We start from the raw sequence: 9,131 nt of genomic DNA on the forward strand, positions 1-9,131 counted from the left end.
TTAATCTTTCAGTCATTTCTCCTCCCCCCAACCAAAAAAAAAAAAAAAATCCCACATGCATACTACCCTTTAGGGCTAAGCCCCGGGTGTTTCAAATGTCTGGCTCCGCCTCTGGAGTAGAGGCTTTCTCCTGTCAGTTTTTCTGAGCATGCTCCACATCTCCAGGTCTGAATGCTCCAGACCAGCATAATACAAATACTTCTTTTATACAGGTTCTCACCTTTGCTGATTATTAATTTTAATTCCTTAGGAAACATTAAAGGTGTAATTAGTTTTTCACTAAACTGCAGTTAAGTTGATAAAACATCTAAAATAAGGGTCCTCCACCTTTAGCTCTAATGACTGAAGAACTTTGAAGTAAGGTATTAATTCTGAGAATCTATCCTCAGAGGCACTTTTTGTAATTACCCTCTGTGGGACTTAACTCTATTTTACACCATTAGGGGGCAGTGTTTTCCCAACAGGTTTGATGTTTTCAGATGTGCAATGCTGAAATGAAATTTAGATATTTCTTTTTATGTTTTGGTCCCAATTGTCATTCTTTGTCACCAACATTGCTCCACATATAACCTTACTGTGGGAAGACAAGCCTTTTGGACCCATGCTTCATGCTTAAATCACCTTGATGAGGCAAATTTTGCATTTACATAAGCATCAGGTGAAAAATCACCTGGGGGCTTGCTGCTTGGTGAGTTCAGTGTTGTCTGTAACTTAAAATTTTGCAACTCCAAATTGCTGTTATAATGTGTGTGATTAATGTGTGTGATTAATGAGGAGATTTACCATTTGGCGGGTCCTAGCTGCCAGCTGTCAGTCAAATATCGGACCCTACAGGACATCTGTGGAGATTTGACCCAAGCATCACGCTGAGGTCGAAACCTGCACGCTGAACGCTGACACTCACAGTAAAGGTCAGGACAGTGGAGCACAGGGCTCTGGAGGGTTGGTGACCTTTCAGCTCGCTACATGTGGACTCTAAGTGAACCAGGTTTTTAGGAAGCAGAGTGAGCAGTGGCCCGACTGTCCTGCTGTGAGAAAATTAGCCCTGTGGTCCATCTGCTGGTTCATTAGACAGCTGATGGTTTGACCTCTACAGGAAGAACTCTGTTCTTGTGAGGAAAGGGTTGCGGTTTATCCCCGTACCTTAAGAGGAAACATTTATATTCTGATTGGAGCAATCGCTTCCTGGCTACCACCTTTTCCTGCTTTTCTCAATAAAAGGCTTTGTGATTGCTGCTATTATTTTGAAGGTGTGACCGTCTGACCATTTATCCAAAGTTGGGCCACAGTGCCAGCAGACTAAGCAGGTAGTCCAGCAACATTTTCTATCTCCTCCTGGGGGATCCTCAGGCATTCCCAGGTCTGATTGTCACGGTCCTGGATCAGTGACCCAGTGTTTTGATTTTTGTATTATTATTATTATTATTATTGCTATTCTTGTTCCCCAGTCAGTCGTGTCTTATGTCACTCCTGTCTCTGTGCTCCATGTTATAATAAAGCAGCCTCTTTGAGTTCATTCCTCCGTCTGAGTGTTCTGTGTTTTGGGTCCCACATCCTGCCTGCCACAGCTGTTTCATGACAGAACGACGCGACCACACAATGGATCCAGCAGCACTCGCCCCCTCAGAAGAACTCCGGCAGGCTATCATTCACTCTGTGGACCAGCTATCTACTGTATTTTCCGCACTATAAGGTGCACTTAAAATCCTTTTAATTTTCTCAAAAATCGTCAGTAGGCCTTATAATTCAGTGCGCCTTATGTATGAATTCTGGTTGTGCTTACTGACCTCGAACCAATTTTATGTGGTACACGGCACTCAAAAAATGTTTTAGTACGACTTTGGTAAGCTACAAAGCCGCAGCTGGAGCATTACGGCTACCATAGTCAGGAGCCGTAATGGAATCTGGGTCCAAAACTCCGTCTGCTCAGGTCCCAAAGTCAAACGAACACTGCGGCATCACTGAGAGTTAAAAACCATCTAAATTCTGTCATTAATGAATCAATGGTACGGAAGTGGAGGAAGCTAGAAGAATGAGTTGAGTAAAGTTTGATCTGATTTTGTTTCGCCTAATGCGCCTTATAATCCGGTGTGCCTTTCCGAAAAATATGGTAACCAGTGGCTGGATTTTCCTGAGGAGGAGTAACATCACACTGCAGCTAACCGGCTACAGCGATTAGTTTCTGGTTACCCCTGGCTACTGAATTCTCTTCACCTGCTAATACAGGATTTTCTTCTCAATACATTGCACCTTCATTGCCCAACTCCAACCGTTCACCTGCCCGGACTACCGGAAAATTCGCAGTTCGACCCGGCAGAGGACTCCCAGCACAAGCCACCGGACGTAACGCCACCCGAAATGTCGGTTCCTCCTTTTTCCCAGAGAAAGCGGCGTTCACGCCGCCATCATCCTTCGCTCACCGAGAGAGCTCCAGTGGTCAGTGGAAGTGACTGTTTTAAGCACACTCTACCCGTGGGCGGTCAGCTCACGCCAGCACAGGCTTTCTGCAAAGCATTGGGAATAATTTTCGCTCCACCCAACTTTTCCACACCACAGCAGGGGAAGCCATGTCAGAGCTGTTCCACATCACCATCAGCTTTCCCTGCTGCTACCGCTCCCTCTTCTAGGAGGAAGAAACTTCCGTGCCACCGGCGGTCATCAGTAGATGCGGTGAGTCACAAAGACTTTTGTATTACTCCATCCAAGCCTGGTGAAATAGAGACTGTATATTCTGAGGCCATTTATTCAGGAACTATGGAGGTAAAAGACTCATTTCATCTCCCTCAGTCGAAGCCAGGAATTACAATTTCTGAGACTGTTTTTTCTGAGGCTAATTTCCCACTCATGCTTAAAGAAATGTTTTTTTGTGTTCCTCCTGGGCATAGTAATACAACAGACTTTGTTCATTCTGCTCTTTCCAAGCCTGGACTTACACACTCTATGTCAGTCATCCCTGAGTCTACAAACACCATGACAGCTAACTCAGGTTATGTCGAGTTTAAAATCGTAAGACTGTTTTCTCCGAGACCACATTTTCTGCCTCTGTCGATTATAAAGACTTTTTTCATGCTCCATTTGAGCCGGGGACTATAACGACAAAAAAACTGAAGGCTAACTCAGAGACTGAAGATTCAGAAACTGTGCATGTAGCTGCTAAGGTAGCATTTCTAGAGACTGACTCTCTCTCCAGGGCTTCCCCAGAGGCTGGGCTTCAGACTTCAGCTGACTCTGGACCTTTGGAGGCTATAGAGCTAGTGCAGCCCGCTCTACCATCCGTGGCAGCTCAAAGTCAAAGTAAACTTTATTGTCATCTCTGCTATATACAGTACAGTATACAGAGAGACGAGACGACGAGGCTCCAGTTCCATTCAGTGCAAAAGAACAACAATAAATATAGGAAGAGTAAGAATAAATATACACTATAATACTAAGGTAAGGGGAGTAAATATACACTTGAGGTAAAAAGAGTTAATAACAGTGTAAAATTTACAATTTACAATTGGGATTTAAAGTGACCTTGACGTGGTTTAAAATGACCAACATAGCAGCTTTTCAGATTACAATGTGATAATAAAGTGATCAACATGAGCAGGTTTCCTGAGAGTACGATTTTCCATAGAGCAGCATCTGTATTTACAAAGGCAGTAGTATGTGGAGTGCAATAGAGTCAGTCAATGGTTTGTGTGGGTGTGTGTTGTGGGGGGAGTGGGGGAGCTGGTTGTGAGTTCAGGAGTCTGATGGCTTGCGGGAAAAAGCTGTCTCGCAGTCTGGAGGATCGGGCCCGAATGCTGCGAAAGCATCCGTGGATGCTGAGCGGTGTGTGGGTGGAGCGAGTCTTCCTGAAGTCAACGATCTCCTTGGTTTTGTCCACATTCAGTGACAGGTTGTTTTTACTGCACCAGAACGCCAGCTACTGAACCTCATCTCTTTAGGCTGACTTGTCATTGCTGCTGATGAATCTAACCGCGGTTGTGTCATCAGCGAACTTGATGATGTGGTCAGAGCTGTGTAGGGTGGTGCAGTTGTGTGTTAGGAGGGTGAACAACAGTGGGCTGAGAACACGGCCCTGAGGAGCTCCTGTGCTCAGCCTGATGGTGCTGGAGATGTTGTCGCCGATTTGGATGGACTGAGGCCTCTCTGACAGGAAATCTAGTATCTAGTTGCAGAAAGAGGTGCTCAGTCCCAACTTGCTGAGTTTGTCACACAGTTTTTGGGGGATAATGGTTTTGAATGCTGAGCTAAAGTCTATGAACAGCATTCTGACATAGGTGTCTTTCTTGTCTAGGTGGGAGAGGGAGAGGTGAAGTGCAGTGGAAATAGCATCTTCAGTCGACCTGTTCAGCTGGTATGCAAACTGCACTGGATCCAGAGCAGGGGAGGTTGCTTTTCAAATGTGACATGACAAGTCTCTCGAAGAACTTCATGATGATGGGGGTCAGGGCGACGGGACGGTAGACATTCAGGCAGGATACTGAGGATTTCTTTGGCACCGGGATGATGGTGGTGGACTTGAAGCAAACTGGGACGATCATCTTTCTCAGCGATGAGTTGAAAATGTCTGTGAAGACATCGGCCAGCTCAGCCTTTTGTTTCCACTGACAGCTCAGGCAAACTCAGCCAGCCTGCAAAGGACTGTTTTTTTATCTGCCCACTCAGAGCAGAGCATTAATCTCACAAAGACTGTTTTCTCTGAGCCTGCCATTCTGACTCCTTGTGCTCCTGTTCTCAGGACAGCTGCAGCCCAGCATTTCACTGCATCTGTCTCTATTTCCAAGGAGAGGGGGGCTGGGGTCCAGTTGATCCCTGCTCCAGTTTCCAGGTCAGCTGAGGCCCTGCTGGTCCCTGCACCCATATCAGCTCCTCGGGTGGGGGCAGCAACTGCCCAGTATCTACCGAGACCTGTGCCAACTCTTGAGGTGAGGCCCGCCTGGATGCAGCAGACCTCCACGCCCGTACCTACTCCTTGGGTGGGAGTGGCAGGGGTCCAGAAGGTATCTGCACCCGTGTCTGTCTTTGATGATGGCTCAAGTGAGCCCATCCGGAGGCTCAGGAGAACCAACACCTACTCTACGTCCACTACAACCTTCAGCTGTCAGCTCTGCCCGCAGCTCAGTTATCTGTTCAGCCAGGGGCCTCTGTACCTGCTGAACCTGTAGCTGCTTCTGTTGGAGGGTCCGAGGAGCCCGTCCAGCCGTCTTCTGTTCCTGCTGGGGGTTCTGGAGAACCGTGCCAGCCATCTTCTGCTCCCACTGGAGGGTCTTGAGTTTTTCTTTACCCTGGTCTCGTCATGTTGATTGCTCTGTGCTCCCCTCATGTGTCTCATCTCCTCGTTTCCCTCAGTGTATTTTAGCCCTGTGTTCGTCTCTGTCAATGTCGCGTCGTCCCCTCATGCTGTGTGTGTGTTTCTCCTTCAGTGCTCCCTGAGATCTCCGTCCCTAGTTTCCTGGTTTCGCAGTGTTTTGTTTTCAGTTCCCAGATTTTAGTTTTTGGTTTGATTTTGCAAGTATTTTTTTTTGTTTAAGTTTTGTCACTGCAATAAAGCAGCCTCCTCTGAGTGTTCTGTGTTTTGGGTCCTACATCCTGCCTGCCACAGCCATTTCATGACATATATAATCTCTTCAGTGGGTTCTCATAACCAGATACCCAAAGCACTTCAACTGGCTCCTTTGGGCATAAAGGATTAGTGGCTCTGAGCACCTACGAAGGAAACTAATTTCTGTATTTGCAACTTCAGTCTTTTCTTCATTACCCACATGTCATTAGAATGTAGGTGAACTGGCAAATGAAAAACCTTCAAGCTAAACTCTCTCTTTAGCACCATTACTGCCATCATACCGGTCATACCTCAAACTTGGAGGTGTGGACTATCATCCTGGACAATTTCAGGCTGCAAATTGCTTCAGTGTTTACTGAAGGTCAATGAAGAGCCCAAGTCAGTTTTGATAAGATCTCCAACACCAACTGAAATGCAGCCCCAAACCATGACAGAGCCTCCAGTGTGTTTCACAGATGGCTGTACCTGTGTTCTGACCTCCATTGTACCGTCAGAAAGCCTGCAGAACTATTGCTCCAGACTTATTTAAAAATTAGCATAAAGTCTGGCTCTTAGGAAAAAAATATAAAGAAATGAGAAGTAGCCAAAGCTAAGAACCTCTTTACAAATAAAGCCCCAGATATGGGTTACACTGATGATAGGTGGTCTCCTCCCTAAAAGCCTCTCTGACGGTGAACACTGGCCATTAGCCCTCTGTTTGAAGCTTCATGACAGCTCACGCTTCGCTTTGCTTGGCTGTCCAGACATGTATGTGTCACTCAGGGACGCTCGGATACGGTGTCGTTAAATTATCAGGAATCAGACGGCTATTTTAGTCGAGCTACAGCTCGACTAAAATAGCTGTAAAGATCTTAGTGGATTATTATGTCTAGAACATCTTCATTTTGTGATTGTACCCCATAAAGTTGCTCCTGATTAGCCATCATTCTCTCACAGGCATTTTTATTTTAACTCAATGCAGGAGTGTGTGTGTGTGTGTGTGTGTTGGGGTAGAGCTAATACACTCTGACAGCCCAACGGGTGGAGACAGGGCATGCAGAGAGAGAGAGATCAGTGTTTCCTGCTGCAGCTCTGAATATGGACAGCAGCAGGACCAATAATAGCAGGAGGACAAAAATCAATCTGCCAGCGATCAATCGCAGCATCAGGGAAAACATCGATAGAAACACTTCTATAATTGAAAAGTTCTGGGGGGGGTTTCGTTGTTTGTTTTGTAGATTTTTCACTTAAATGTACACCTGCCTGTTTTGTGAGCAAATGCACAGTACAAAGCAGTTTGGTGTAAAGTTTTTGAGCGTGGTTTGAAAGCAGGTCAACGGCTCTGCAGACAGGAACAGCACGGTGTCCTCTGAGCAGGCCTGAGTGGTTATAGACGCTCCTTAAATATTTCATCTGTCTTCTGTGCAGCGGGAACAACTCACAGACCGGAGAGGATAAAATACTGGACACGTCAGTATGAACACAGCCTTCATCGTTACCTTAAGCAACCTTTGGCTACCCAAGTCTGTTGCATAAGACAGTTAAGGGTGTTTTTTCCTTTGAACTCCAGAGAGGTTTAACCCTTGATTTTGCACAGGCTTTTTTCCTGAATTACATTATAATGCCAAAAGTACTTACTCATCTGCCTTCAAACACACCATAAACTTGAGTGAAATACCATTCTTAATCCACAGTTTAATATGTTGTCAACTGACCCTTTGCAACCATAACAGCTTCAATTCCTCCTAGAAGGCTTTCCACAAGGTTTAGGAGTGTTTCTGGGAATTTTTGACCATTCATCCAGAATCACATTTGTGAGGTAAGGCACTGATGTTGGAGGAGAAATCCTGGCTTGCAGTCTCTAATTCATCCCAAAGGTGCTCTGTTGGGCTGAAGTTAGGACTCTGTGCAGGCCAGTCAAGTTCTTCCACAGCAAACTCACTGAACTATAGACCTTGCTTTATGAGCATGAGTTTTTCCAAAATATCTATATATCTTATGTCTATATATCAAAATATCACCCTCCACCAAAATTTACACTTGGCACAACGCAGTCAGACAGGTACCGTTCTCATGGCAACCGCCAAACACAGACTCATCCATCGGATTGCGATGGACTTATTGCACAGACAAGTGGCATCCTATCAAGGCTCCACAATGAAATGTATTGAGTAGCAACTTTAGGTGTGCTAAAGCAGTGTAATAGGATGCCCTGTACAAGATTTGAAACATGGCGTGAGGAAAGGCTGATGTAGGCTGGCACAGAGATTTGCAGAACTGCCATGACTAATGGTATGTTTCAGTTTTTTTACCCATCAAACCAAAACACCATCATCAACGATGCCCTTATACATTGTATATAAAAGATAGCAACTTATTTCTGTACTTATTGCTAAGTGTTGATATTCATGTGTTTTAAAATATAGTGCGTACAAAATATTTTTACATAAACAGTAGTAGACTAAATGCAGTCTACAATCTGTGGTGACAATTTTGCACACTGTAACTTTGAGAATTTACATAAAGTGTAACAAAAAAAATGAATACAGTTGTGTTGAAATTAATCCAGTCATTATCACCTGTAATAATAAAAAAACATTCAGTTTTGGTGTGAAATCAAAGCCTCAGCAGCAGGCATCATTGTTGGAGACGCTTTTATCATTTTCTTTTGGTTGGATGTTTTTCATGTGGTTTCTAGTGTTTGCACTGTGGTGAATTATCTCAATGGGAAAAGAACAAAACAGCACCAGTAGCATATTTGCTCTGGGCGGCTGTTCTGTAATATTTGAGCTCTCCCCGCTGCCTCGCTGGGTGGCCTGTGGCAACGGGCTGCGCGAGGCATCGGTCTGAGGAGGTTGAAGTGGGACACAAAACATCTTGCTTGGATGATTGATCACGTCACAAGCAGGCAAAGTTAACTGTCAGCAGGCTGCAGGAGAAGGAAAACTCTCATGAATTAAAGATGTAAAGTCAGCAGCAGACAGCGTTCTGCACTTGGAGAGGAAGCCTTATGAGGAAGCCTCCTTTTAGCTACCTTCTTTTAGTCATGTCTTTATTTTTCAGTTAGTTAGTTTGTTTTAACTTCACAGTCAGGCTTCTGTTTGCATTTTTTTGAATGAAGTAATCTTAATGATGAAAAAGAGCTCAAAGCATGAGTAAAACAAACATAAAGTTGTCAGACCTCTTTTTGCTCCCAGTCCACAATACTAACTAAGGCAGGCTTGATTCATAACATGGTACATCCCAGAGTTTCTGGTTGCACTGTGAATTATCCAATGTGGTGATTGAGATGTGGGTGCAGAGCTAAGACAAATAGCTCAAATAAGCTAAGACAAATATTCAGTATTTTAGTCTGTAAGCAGGGCTGGACTGGGACAAAAAAATCAGCCCGGGCATTTTGACTAGAGACTGGCCCACCAGGTATTATAGGAAAAGCCATAAAGGCTTTGAATGAGAACAGACGCTGTTGTGACTAGAAATGGACCGATCCGATATTACGCATCGGTATCGGTCCGATACTGGCGAAAATTACTGGATCGGATATCGGAGAGAAATAAAAAATGTAATCCGATCCATTAAATATCAAAAAAGCACCTCA

General features: G+C 44.7%; 1 protein-coding gene across 1 annotated transcript in view; it reads right to left on the reverse strand.

The window, feature by feature from the left end:
- LOC102196071 (aryl hydrocarbon receptor-like) overlaps positions 1-9,131 on the reverse strand; it is a 106,558-nt gene that overhangs the window by 24,684 nt on the left and 72,743 nt on the right. The window lies entirely within an intron of this gene.

The sequence above is a fragment of the Pundamilia nyererei genome, unplaced genomic scaffold (assembly GCF_000239375.1).
Source record: "Pundamilia nyererei isolate P.nyererei 1_Seehausen unplaced genomic scaffold, PunNye1.0 scaffold00085, whole genome shotgun sequence".
NCBI classification, from domain to species: domain Eukaryota; kingdom Metazoa; phylum Chordata; class Actinopteri; order Cichliformes; family Cichlidae; genus Pundamilia; species Pundamilia nyererei.